Below are 14857 nucleotides of genomic sequence, written 5' to 3'. Positions count from 1 at the left end.
AACTAATGAAAGTATCGTAAACTTCATAACCATATTTACTGAAAAAAACACACTGATTATAAGTCACGAAAAATGTTATGGTTACCTACAGTATTTAATTACATGCATTATTATTAAGAATCAGTGTAACTCATGTTAATACTAACTAAAAAAATATTTAATATGTATTGCTAATGGCTCTAAGGGGTTGATTACCAATAAGTTTTGCTAGGATTATCATAGAAATATTTTGTTCGTATCATTTTGTTTCTTTTAAACTTAACTTTCAAATAATATGTCACAATATAGGGGTTGAAATTTCAAAACTATACTTACCTCACAGTACAATCCTGGTAAAGTGGAGACGGGAATTTTTTTATCATTACAAAAATCCAACAACGTATTTTAAAAGGTTATTTGACGATGTCTAATCGATATCTCAATCCGTTTGTAATATATCTAGGGGTTTTAGGACTTAATTCACAGCCTGTATCTCATGAGGTATCATGAATTGTACTATAAAATTTTTACTATTATCTTAATGTGTTCATAACTTATGCACCAAGCAATACTAGCATAGTAAGTGTGAAAACCAAGTAAGTTATACAACAGCTTATTAATACCAATTGTAACTAAAAAGCGTTTTAGTAATGTATGTAATCACAAGTTTTTTTTTTATAGTATAGTTGTTTAAATGAGCTGCAACGTTATTGAGCAGGAAAGTTATTGAGTTTACTAACTGATTTAATAAAGAACGCTTCATGTATTTTATATTGAATACACCACCCTTTGGAATATATATATATATATATATATATATATATATATATATATATATATATATATATATATATATATATACATATATATATTATCATTGATGTTTGAATGTTATAATAATATGCATTTCCAAGAATTTGTACGAGTGATCGTCATAGGGATATACTTAAAAAGTTTAATGTACTATTTAACAAATTAATTCTGTTAAATGTTTGTTACAACTTAACATTTAAATATGCATTTAAATTTGATTAACTATAAATAAAATATTTAAAATGTGTAATCGTAAATTATGTACTATGCAACGTTTGTCTGAAAAAGAACCTTCGCCATCCTTATTTATTATTCATGAAATAAACCCAATTTCAGAAGTGCTGAATTAACAAACACCCCGGACTGAACTCATTACATCACTTCACTAGACGCAGAACCCTTGAGCGTGTAATCACGTTTTTACAAAGTCTTTTTTATTAATTTTATAGTTTCAAGAAACCATTTAAAAATTATAGTGTGGATTTAAACTAGTATTTATACTAATAGATGATTGGAAAAGATCTCCCATTTTCATTTGATGCCGGAACTATACGTTAAACCATGTTGGAAATAATTAATCATTGTACGTATTTCGATAATAATTGTTCTATGAATATAAGTAAAAAATATATTAAATTCAATAAAACGCTATCTTTTCAAGACAGAAAATTTTTCATTACCAGTCTAAGAACATTATTGTGAACGCTATTTAGCAACGTTAGACACGTCAAACTGAAACAGTCGTAATATGAAATCTATGAGAACATCACACTGGATTTTATAAAATTATAAATATATATATATATATATGTATATGTGTGTGTGTGTGTGTGTCTGTGTGTGTGTGTGTGTGTGTGTGTCTGTGTGTGTGTGTGTGTGTGTGTGTGTGTGTGTGTGTGTGTGTGTGTGTGTGTGTGTGTGTGTGTGTGTGTGTGTGTGTGTGTGTGTGTGTGTGTGTGTGTGTGTGTGTGTGTGTGTGTGTGTGTGTGTGTGTGTGTGCAATATATACTTAATATTCTTTACATATTATGTTATAAGTACATATGATCTATGGTAACACCGACATCGATGGAAGTGTTATAATTTATACAATATAGTTTGAAACAGTATATTCCACAGTTAATTAGATGTGTTTAGTGCAATATTAATGCTTTATTCTTACTATGTTGAACACAATGATGTTTACTTTTACATTATAGTATTTCAGGTGAATTGCATAACATCTTATAAAACCATAAAAAATATTATTCACATATATTTATGTCCGAAAGATTTCTATCGGTTTTGTACTAAGATTACTATAAATAACTAATTTGAAGCCGGAAAATCAATATTACGTAAAACGTATATAAGTTTGAAGAGGAATATATGTTTTTAGTCATTAAATAGTTATTTTATTTCCATAATATGCCATATACTATACTTCTACATATATATAATTTGCAGTCTTATATAAACATTATACTGTACATAATGTACCGTATAATAGTGCTAATATGTTTATTATATGAATTATAACAAAATGTAACATCAGTTTGTTGTTTCAGTGAATTATAGTGAAAGTAATGGTTTTAATTGAAAAGTAATGGTAATATTTTGGTGATTCACGTTTGTAATAAATAATTTATTATTACAATAATACTTACTTATAATACACACAACCTTCGTGTTAGCTTGGTTTTATAAATATACTTGAAAAAAATTATGTGTGAAACAATTTATATCTTAAACTCACATGTTTTTCGGTTAAGATACAACGGTTATTTGTAGGTGTAGTATAAATTACTCCTTAGAGTGAAAGTGGAGAAAAAATATAACGTAACAGCTTAGGGCTGAGTAAAACACATCGGTGCCATCCACAAACGTGGCTTAGTGAAGACAGGTGATACAAGTTTGGCAGAAGTGTGGCTAATAAAACAGAGTGACGTTTCCACAAGGTAAGGGTTGAAAAAAAGTTCTACAGTGAAGTGCTCTGCTGTGTATAGCAACTGTAAATTGTAAAAATAAATGCCAATATATTACTAAAATTATCTTAATTGATAAATATGCACTTTATAATTAAATTCACTGATCCGAATTTTGTAGTAAAGTACCCATCAGAATATATAAATATATGGGCTAGAAGGAAAGCACCACAATACTATGGAAACATCTGCAATATATAAAGCCGTTTAAAAATTATTACTTTCTTAAGCTAGAAATAGACGGTTGAGTAATTCACAAAGAAATATGTCTGATAATACAGCAGGAAACTATTAACGTTACACGCATCGTTATGTATTTGATTTTATTTATCAGGATTACCTTATAAGCAGACGAATAATATGGAGTAAGACGTTCTGCCATAAAGCTGTATTTTATTATTACTTACTACTATATTTTACTTATTATATACTTACTTATTATATTTTTATCAATACTATATTTTATTTTCTTATTTTTTAATGTTATAATGTAATTATAGGCATATTTCTAAACGTTATTATTTTTAAAAATTACTGAAAGATCAGAGAGTTCTTTATAGAGGTAAATATTAATTTTGTCGTCAATTACCCACACTCATATTGTTCATTTCAAAGCTGGTTAAACAGAACTGCGTTTAACATGATAAATGATTTATTATAGCTAATATTTTTATTAGATACATCAAAAACACATTTACCCATTTTAATAGCATTTAAAATAAATGAAAAAAATTTTAATTTAATTTGTTGCAATATTTATATTTGAAGAATATTCATCCAAATGTATATGTTAGATGCTGGAAAATATGTTTGGATTAAAATTTATGTATACATTTATAGTGGACCTTTCAATAAATTATAAAAGTTATTTGCAATTTTCCTGAAAGCAAAACAGATACGATAGATTTGTTTGCTATTTTAATTCAGTTCGCAGATAATAATAATTTATTTATTGCATGATAATTTGATAATTGCAAGATGCAATGATTTTGAGACGTGAAAGTAAATAAAGAAATAATTTTCTAATCCTTTGATCAGTTTGATTTAAAGAAATCATATTTTCTCATTGTAACAAACTATTACGTTCAGTGCCCACACATGCAACTTTCAGCTGATTAAGAGAAACATCATTGGCATATACTTTTTAATTTGAAGACAAAGGAAGGCAGAGATAAGTAATGGTGACTATAATTTTGTGACGTAGCCTATACATACCAGAAAGTTGGGCTTAAAATTTGGAGAATACTGTTTTGGGTCCCTAGAATCCTCGAGAAATTAGTTTAAAAAAATTTAACTATAAATAATAAATATAAAATTATCTAAAAAAACTACAGGTATTATTGATTGATTGTTCCAACATTTTTTGTAATTCTTGAACTAGAGGTATTTCGGACCAACGTTTAGGAATCCTGGAGACTAACTCTTTTTATACTTAATGAAAGCATTTTTGTTTTAATTCTATTGAGTCTTATCAGATGTTTGACACTGAACTGGGCATATATCATCAGGTTACACCATGCTCAATGTTCACGATTAAGATAATCAGAGTTTAAAACGAAATTGCTAGTGGCTTTCATTAGAGGTTTCTCTGTCGTGTGACCAATTTTGTTCTAAATTAATTAGTCGTTTCCAGGGACAAATTAGATTATTTAACTATTAATAATATAATATATTATATTATTAGCGTATACACCTTTTAATTGTGGTTAAATTAATTGATACTATATTTCACCAATAACTATTTTTATATTTATATTACTCCTAACACCTATTGACAATATCACGGAATAAAATAAAATAAAAAATAAACAGACTGTATATTAATAACAATAACAGTAAACATTCCATCAGATTATATTCATATATTTGTGAAATGAGACTGCTTTTACATTGTAAAGGGGTCCGGTGATGGGGGCGGCAGTAGTACAGAACCTGGGCGAATATTAACCTGTTGGGTAATGAAAGCTGACCGTTCATGTTCTCTTGTTCCTTGCCGGACGTCATATTATATCCATAGCTTAAACTACCTTTACATTAAATAAAAATTCCCATTTGATGTAATCTTGAACAATCTTTTATGCTTTGCTTTGTTTTGCTATTACCGTGTCAGATTGATTCAGTAATATTAATTAAAATAAAGTATTCAGCTAATAACTGTAAATATATGAAGATATAAATATCAAAAGTCAAAATAATTAAGTCATCTTAAAAAATTTTAATATAAAATAATTGAGGAGTCAATTTTATAAATTCTAGTAAGTGAACTTAACAATAGTATTTTTTATAATATTTATTTTTATTGGTTACTGTTACGTTTGTTGTTTGTTGCTCTGTTGCTCTGTAATTAGTCTGTAAATTATATGCCCTCGCTTTCCTATCCTTGTTGCTTATATCATCCTATTTCCTAGAATCAATTCAGGAATTATTTAATATATGTATGTATAAATAATCAGTACTGTATGTCTTATTAGGGAAAATGGACCCCTTGCCAATTTATGACACGAAAATTGCATACATTGTGCAATTAATCCTTTAGTAATTCCACTTTCTGATGGCACTGGCTCACTGTTCTTCTTCAGTCCTAAAACTCTCAGTCACACAAACCGGTCAGTCATAGATTGATTGGTTCTTTAAATAATGTTAGTGCTTAGTCACTTTGTTTATGTTCCTTCGTACACTGTACTTCATACCGTGACAAATTGTAAAAGGAAAGATATCTTGTACTTTACATGTACACAATATCAATTATGTTCATAAAACCAATTTAAAAAATTATTAACTCGTTTAACTGATTAATTTGTGCCACGCATAATAAAATTTCAATATGCTATTTCTCATTACTATACGCGTCTCAAAGTTTTATTTATTTATTCAAAATTTAGTTATGTAATCTATATTCGGTAAATAAATTATATTTCAATTTATTTAGAGAGTATTTTTGGTTAGAGTATCTGAAAGATATGTCCATGTTTTATTCTAATATCTACGTAATACACAGTTAATGTTTGTTTTAAATCTGCCCATTAAGGTTACTCTGATAGAGTGTTAAACATCAAAAAATTTCACAAACTTTCCCAATTATAGTATTTGTACAAAGGATAATTATTATTATCTAAAATTATATTTATTTAAAGTAAAACTCGGCGTAAAATAATATGGTTGGGAATATATTTTAAAGTGTTTAACAAATATACATTTTTATGGGTTATTTGTATACGTTATATAAAAAAAGTTAGGCATAATGCGAAATACTCTCAGCTTCCAAATATTGTAAACCCAAAGACAAAGACTCACCTTCTTAGTCGTAAACGTCTATGGATGGTTTTTTCATGATATATTCTTTACTTGCCTGTTGAGCATAAGACGCCTGTGTGCGTTTAATTTCATCTTTCTAGGAATAGTTAAGTTGAAAAACGAAATGTAATAGTTCTTGGTGTTAAACACCCTATATATGGTTATACTTAAGTTAGTGCTTTATATTTTCAATTTCCGTCATGAGGAATATTTCGTCTCTATGCAATATTGAGATATTGGAGAATTTTTTATGAGTATGTGAGATCCTTAGTTTTGATATCCATCCACAATAAGCGTAATAAATATATTTATTATATTAAAAAAGTGTATATCAAAATTCTATTGTTATATTTTATAAATTACACATATAGGGCCTATTAATTTAAAATAAATCCTAAATACACACAATCCATTAATTATTCAATGGCTGAGGCTGTATCAGATTGTGAGAGTGCATTTCCATAGGATTATTTAATTTGGTATATTTTTTATATACCTAATCTCCCATATCTAAACTTTAAGAAGGTACTCTGTATTTAAATAACTGTAATTTGAATCAAATGTTCCTACAGTTTAGCTTGCATGTAATGTTGTAAGTAAATAATACTACAACAAACTTTGCAGATTCTGTACGGATATTTGCAAGGAAAATGTGTGAAATTCGGACATGTAATGTATGTAAAAGCGATGGAACCTCCGCTTTGTCAATACCATGCCCTTTGCCCTGCAGGTAATCAAGTCATCAGGGGTGACAGCGACACTGAAACACCCTCTTGGTAATGACCCTACCTCGGCCTCCCATCATATCATTAGGGCACACCTCGCCATTTGTTGTGATAATTTAGAACACACACTTTAAAATAATGTTACCTTACATCTGTATTAATTACAAAACTGACACCTCTATATAATTTTTATTGCGTTAGATAATGGTTTAACGTTAAATAAACCAACAAAAAATAATTTGCAAGATAAATAAGAGGTACATTTTTATGATTTTAACTTCTCATTACAAGTGGTGTGTGTAGTAAGTGTAATTTTAATATTCCAGATTATGTTAATTAAAAAATCACACATTTGATGTTTCTTTGTTAAGATGGCAATCGTATGTTGTATGTGTCATATGTTTCATGTTTTGAAAGGTTTGTAAAATGTACACATATGTTCACCTTTGAGATTAATTATATATATACTAACATAATATTCTTATATATATATATATATATATATATATATATATATATATATATATATATATATATTCACCAACTTCATCACGCCTTTTGGAAGGAAGTGTTTTATGAGAGAATCCTTTAGAATATGTTCTGGATTAGGTTTGATTTATCCAGATATTTGCTAATATCCCTGGAAAGGTTAATGATATCCGATTAATGATATCTTAATTATGAGTCAAGAAGAGCAAGACCATGTTGAAAGAGTTAAAAATCTTTTAAATCGGCTGGAGTTTCAATTTTCAGTAAGTAGTGTTTTTATTGGGTCACGTAGTCTCAGAAAACAGTTTTTGTTATTAATTCAAACACACGTAATGCTATACTGAGTATGAAAGGTCCAGAAAGTGCCACTTAAGTTCGTCAAATTATAAGAATTTTGTACACGTTGATCAAATTAGTTTCTTATCTGGTTAAACCAATAGTGCTAATTCGTAGTTCTCTGAAAAAGAGACGGAGTTGAAGTGGGGAAAAAACAAAACTGAACCGTTAAACATTTGAGAGAAAAGATTGTCAATAAAACTGTGTTAGCAAATTGCCAGTCGTAATGCAGACACACGGATCACGGCTAACTAACTGATCGTCTAGGAATTGTGTTAGAGTAATGAGGAAAATGAGTAATAAGTAAAAGCAAGCGGCCATTAGCCTTCTCTTTGGTTACTGAACATGCATCACATTATGTACCAATAGAAAAAGAACCGTTGTTTTAAATTTGAACTTTTGAAAAATTATCTAGTTTTGTTTTGGAAATAACAGATATGTTATATGATAATCGTAAACCATTGGGAGAGGTTATGAAATCATAACCAATTTCTGACATATCAGCAGACATTTCTAAAGGTTTTAGAGATTAAAAATGCAAATGCAGAATTTTAAATTATTAGGTAATCAACATGATAGGTCAGTAAAATTGTGCGGAGGGTTTTTGTCTATAATACACTGTTATTGATGAAATTATAGATAACACGTTATATTTCATACAAAGCACTGTTAAGCATTGTTAAGCATCTAACCCTAGTTAGACGAGCGGTTTTTGGAATAAACGGAAAGGTAAAGATCCAGAAAGGTAGGAACTAGCCTACTCCATCCTTTAAAACGAATGGAGAAGAAGTTTGGTATTTTGAGAGACGGAAATAACTTATAACTAAAGATGGATTCATTATTACGAGAGGAATATTGATTCGAAGGTATTTCAGAAAAGAAATGCTCAACTCTATAGAGGTCATTTAGGGGTTGTCAAATGTGTACAGCGAGCTAAGGGCACCGTCGAGTGGTCTGGCTGGTCACGTCAATGCATGTATGAATGAAAAGCGCTTGGTTTACATCGAACATCGCCAGTAACGAAATATGCCTCCTATGACGACAAATTTCCTGAATAGCCATGACATTATTTTAAAATATAGTTAAAATATTCAATCAATGATGGTATAGTAATGAGAAATTATTTTTCAAGGTGCTCGGAAATCATTGAACTAAGTTCATTTACTTATAAATGTATAATTAGACTATTCAAACGTTTTCGCAAGGCATGGAATCTCATTAGAAAGTCCTACCAGGAGGCACGCAAATAACGATGGGTGCGGTTCATAGATAGTTCCGGGATTATAGATTTAAAACAATAACTAACAGCTTTAATTTTCCATTGCACTCCATACTATTGCCATTGAAGAAATAATTCTGCTGAAATTTTGTGTTTCCAATGTTGGTCTATTGATCCATAGAACCACTGGATTGAAATCTGGAATATGACCTTCGAAATTATTATATATACGGAGAATGACTATTTATATTTTATTGTTTAGAAATGTTCTAAGTAACAGGTATTTTTCATGGATGATTTCCAAACTAATAAGGATAAAAAATACTATTACTTACAAAATAGTTTGGGGTTTAAGGATATAAATGTAAATGCACTGATCCCAATAATAATAAAATAATATTTATCAATCGTTATGTAGAACTTAATATTTTAACTTTGTTCAGTAACGACGTATATTAAGAGGTAGAGAGGCAGTATCGAGCAGCACTGCTCTGTTAATGGCTATATAACGATACTGTATCCTACACACATCTGTTCATAGCCCTTTTAATTTTGGATTCCATCTTCTAATCTTCTAAGCTGCAAGGAAAATATAAATTTATGTTTAAAATATTTGGAGAAACTGTTCAATAACTAAACAAGGAAGGCACTTTCTACATTGGATATTACAATAAGGACGTTTATTATTGTTTAATGATTATTGGCTCAGTTTTATCGAAGCATATCACTTTATCTGCCTGTTTTGTGTCTGTTGAATGTATGTCCACTTTACTGCCTGTCCGGATAATATATTGAAAACGATATGACCTATAGACTTTCAGGTAAATTATTTTTAACGCGAAAAAACTGCCAAAGGGCACATTCAACCTTCAATAACCTTCAATTATGGACTATTTTTAGAAAATATTTGTTTAGAAAATGTAGTTTGATAACTCATTTTAACGGTGTATGTAATATCAGCATTTATCGCTAATAACTAGACTTTATTTTCATTATTATTGTACATTATGTGAAATAATGTCTTTAATTTATGTGTTATAAGTTACTTGTACTGTGCGCCTATTTTAAGTTCCAGACATGCAAATTTTGTGTGTGGTATTTATTATAATTAACCTATCAGGAAATATAAATTAACTTTCTATTTCCTTTTCTGGTAAAAATTTAACTTCAATGATCTAAACTTGGGAATAATAAACATTTTAAATAATAACCCATTTTTAGACTCTTTCGTAATCCTGTAAAATACAAAAAAGTTTTCATTTTAAAGTTCTTTCCTACCTGCGCCACTTATTATTTGATCTTAAAAAACTTATTTTAATTTTTTACATACTTTTTATGACGAAATTACTTACAAAAAAGTTTCAAAATAATGGTTGTAACAATGACACACTGGGTAATACCACAGCTAAAGAGTTCAAAGCCACCGCCGTTGATGTCCTATAAATTCTTTGAAAACATGCTTCCTCCATTTAACACATGTTCAGCACTTAAAGATTACCTGTGTTTATAATTCGTAACATCATAACCTCTTTTTTGTAAGCCGATTACTGTAAAATATATTTTATTCTTCCTCATAAATACTAGTCCAAACACGATAGGTACGGTTATCTTGCCGGGAAATGCATTGGTACTCCTGTTCCAGTCCACTTGGCAGGATATTGTTGATCGAGAATTGGTCAGAGAGTGATTGTACAAGGAGACGAAGTCTCGTGCCAAAGAAGCTTAATATTTTGACGAGTGTGCCTAGGGTGTACCATTAACTATACAGGAAGAGATTGTACATTTCACTAATAAAACGACATTCGAACAAATGTGGACCAGTAAACTTGTGGTTTATTATCTCACACCACGTGTCTATACACCCCCCCATAACTCTGGTGGGAACTTACCTCATCCAGTGGGAATATGAAACAGAACAATACTTCATGTTGTGTTAATTTAGTGCTCTGTTGCTACGGAGGAAGCCTCGACACACCATAGGACTTCTCTAAAATGGAAAGGCTTTTGTTTCAATTTTTATCTTGCCCAAAAACTGAAGTTAATTTTATGAAGCTAGTCGTCTTCTTGGAGCTCTTGGTGTAAATGAATACGGTGAGGTTTGAATTAGTTATATTTTATAAATCTCCAAATCGTTGAGCTGATCATTGCTGAATCATACGCTGTCCTCCTAACTGAATCGTGAGCATTTATCATAACACCTGCCAAAACGTTAGGTGTGTTTATCAACAATGCAAATAATTCATTCTTATTTAGTAAGACACTTTTTAAACATGACCAACATTTAAATTATTGCATATGAAATATATTTAATAAAAACTAGCTAATACACATGGCCTAGGCCTCACTTTTAAAAACCGTAGTATATATCCAACTTGGTTAAAACGCTTATGATGTTATGAAGCCCTATGCTATTAATCAAACCTAAGTTACCAGAAATCGGGTACGTTTTCGCGGTTAAGAAGATCAGAGGATAATAATATTGCAACTAACTCTTATTAGGTTTTAGCATGTGTATTAGTATTTTCTGGTTCAATTGGCAGAATTAGTCTAGTTAATCGAGTAAAAATCGTCTTGGAAAGCGGCTTCGGCCTATCTTTCAGACCTTTGTTTTTTATTGTTCTCCTGATGAATTAAGTATATACAATACATGAGAAGCCTAGATCGGCAAAATAGTGTCTACTTCCAATATATATAGAAACTAAGTTAATGCAAAAGTTCAAAATGATTATCTTAAATACATTTTAAATTATTTACATATTGTTCATTTCTCGGTCTAGAACCTGTAAAAGAATAGCTCATCGAGATGTCAAAGCTTATTTCTCTATTTGTACTTATATCAATATAACAATCTCAAGGAATCCAACCAAATTCGAATACCAGACATTCGACGATTTTGATTTGATTTTATATTATTCTTTCAATATTACTTTTAATATATAAAATTGTTATAATTCTTCAATTATGTACCTACAGGAGCAAAATTTTGATAGTGACTTTATATTCGATACTTACACTAAATTAATGTTCAAGCACTGTTTACACGGTATTTTTTTTTAGTTTAAATTTAAGCAATTTCTCAACCTCTTTGAAGAACCTCTGAAGAAGTTGAATTAGCTGTGTACTGTCTTTGTTATGTGGATTATGAAACATATATTTTATTATAATTACTTTCGATATTTAAGCATTACAAATTTTAAATATATTCGATGATTTCATTAACATAAAATCCACAAATTCTTTTATTATTATACTCCGTCTCAATGTAAATATTATATAATACTTATCTTTTATTTTTTTTCAGTGAATATGGTAAATGCTATATTTCAATAATATATAAGTACTTACACCATATTCATTTACTATTTAAAGACCAAAAGTCTGTCCCCTCTATTTAGGAAGATAATACCTCTAGGAGTTCCTAGGCACTAGCATCTGTGCCTTTGGAAGATGTCGACTTCGGGGTGCGTATAGCCTCAGAGCATATCGAATGGAAAATCTCAGCTTCTAACAGATCTTGGTCTCTGATGTCATTCAGAGCATCTGGCCTAGAGGATTCCAGGCCTGAGGTAAGTCATGGCATTTGACATTTGATTACAGCTTTGGCCTCTGAATGATACCGACGTTTTCTAACTGCAGGTGTCTGGTACCTTCAGCCACTAGATGCTCTTAGACTCAGATATTTCCCAGCTTCTAGCGGGTCACACACTTTGCACCACCTATATACTAGGAGTTTCTGTCTCCAATTACTGTTACAATACGGCATATTTAACGCACAAACTTAGTAGGTGTATTTTATTTACAAAACAAATTAAGAATCACAATACAATACAGTTTTGTGCAGTAGAATATTATGAACTCAAATAACAATCATTAAAAATGCCACAATTTTATAGTTATATACGACGAATGATGGTTAAATTATTAATGAATTTAATATATTTGCTTCGATATATCTTAAAGAAACTAGAGTGCTCACATCGTTCCCTTTACACACAACATCATACACAGTGTTTTAAGCACATATAATTGTAGACTAAGTTTAGCTAATAACCCATTCCGGCTCAGAAAACGCGAAATTTGGAGTTGTTCAACAACATAATTGTCTTCGGTGTACTTGGTGATTTTGTTTGTAAAACACAACCGATTGCCTTGAATGACGGATTGTTTTTGACGTATGTGTTTCACCTTCATACTGATTTGAAAAATTATGTTATGCACTGTTATAACCAACACTGTTTTTACAATCCAAATACGCCACTGCGCTGTCTGTGGCGGTGGGTACATTATTGCTGTGTACTGCACTGCACGCACGCCTGGACTGAACTGAGGGAATACAGGACAAAAAGAGCACTCGTAGCAGCAGATTAAAGAGCTCTCAAGTACAAGCAAGCCTACCAACTGTAGGGAGTCAAAATTGGAGGGTTTAAGAATTAACCACCATAAACTAGAATAATTATGTCACTTTTTACAGATTGTAGGACTCATTAGAACTAGAGAGTTCTTTTTCAAATACGCTTTGTAATAAATCCACTTATATAGCTTAAAAGTAGCGTAAACGTACTTAAATTGACTTTTATTTATGATTTCATCATGAAGGCATAAGTGAATGTTAACCAATTCATTTTTTAAATATTTTAAAAGGGTTATTGGTAGACCAAAGCTTTTCCTTCAAGGTACGATTGATGTTGCAAGAGGAACAGTAAGGAAGTGTATGCTGGAAGAATATGAAAGTGGATTTTATTGTATGAAAAGTAATATATAGCTCACTATTTCTTTGACTAGCGTTTAAAAAGAACTGAAAATAAAACATGATGTGTCTATGAAAACGTATATGTTTTAGGTATTCCTTATTTTAAAATAACTTATAAATATGGGATGAATATATTTAAAATTTTCTATAAAACTTTGAATAAAAACATTATCGTAGTAACAAACCCCGAATAAGGTTTCAATGGGACGTCAATTATTCTCACGACATTGCTGCTAGGAAGCAAGTTAATTACACTAAGGAAACACTTAAAATAAATTCAAATAGATATAACGTATACGGAAAACTAAAATATTCCAAAAACACAATGGAACATATTAGTTTCTAAACATACTAGTCCAGCCGTAACTTTCGCAAGACAGGAGGAAGACAGGAAATTAATGGTGATAAAGGCGCTGGTATCCACAATAACGACGACCCCTATAAATTCAGTCTACCCCTGGAGAAATGGATGAGCACACGGACTTCCCCATTTTAAATTGTATTCTTATTCCAACTAGTAACTTTGCTTCGGATTATAAAGATTTGTAGGCACAGCTTGTACGTAAGACTTTAAGCTATTAAAAACTATGCGCAATACATTACAAAAAATAATGTATTCTATTCTACAAGTACTCGTACTTCAATGTAAGAATATGACATGTGAACTTTACAATTTTCATATACACGATCTTCCATAATGAACGGTTAGATTAATACAAGAATTTTCTGACTTTCTAATTCTCTTAACCTAAAAATATCACACTGTACCAGTAACGTATTCATCTCTTTAGCGTTGTAGAACAATTTTGTGTAGTCAAGGTAGGGCCACGTGCTATTTATTCACTACAGACTAGCATATTCATCAAGGCTGTAGGAGGTATCGATTTTTGCTACCTTTCTAAACTAACAGTTCTAAACTTTCTGGTATAAGACTAATCTCATGTTAGTCGATTTTGAAAGAGCAGGAGTAATTCCAAATTTTACCATCCTATTTCTTTTGCAGCTGTCACGAGTTGACACAGTTGGTCAGATCCTATATTGTACGTTAAATATTTAATATTTTTTTCAATAATATACAGTATAAGGGTAGTAATTTGGCAAATGACCACGTAAGAGAATAACTTATAGATCCGTTTTGTATCTTTTCCTTAGATATCTTAAAAAAAATTAAATGTAAGGTCTTTGACTATGTACTTGAATTGACGTGGAACAAGCATTAATAGGTGAAAAACTAGTCGTGTTGAATTTTACCCCAATATGATAAGTAATATTAGTATTAATACAATTT

Source organism: Homalodisca vitripennis, chromosome 2 (genome assembly GCF_021130785.1).
Source record: "Homalodisca vitripennis isolate AUS2020 chromosome 2, UT_GWSS_2.1, whole genome shotgun sequence".
NCBI classification, from domain to species: domain Eukaryota; kingdom Metazoa; phylum Arthropoda; class Insecta; order Hemiptera; family Cicadellidae; genus Homalodisca; species Homalodisca vitripennis.
This window is presented reverse-complemented; position numbering follows the sequence as displayed.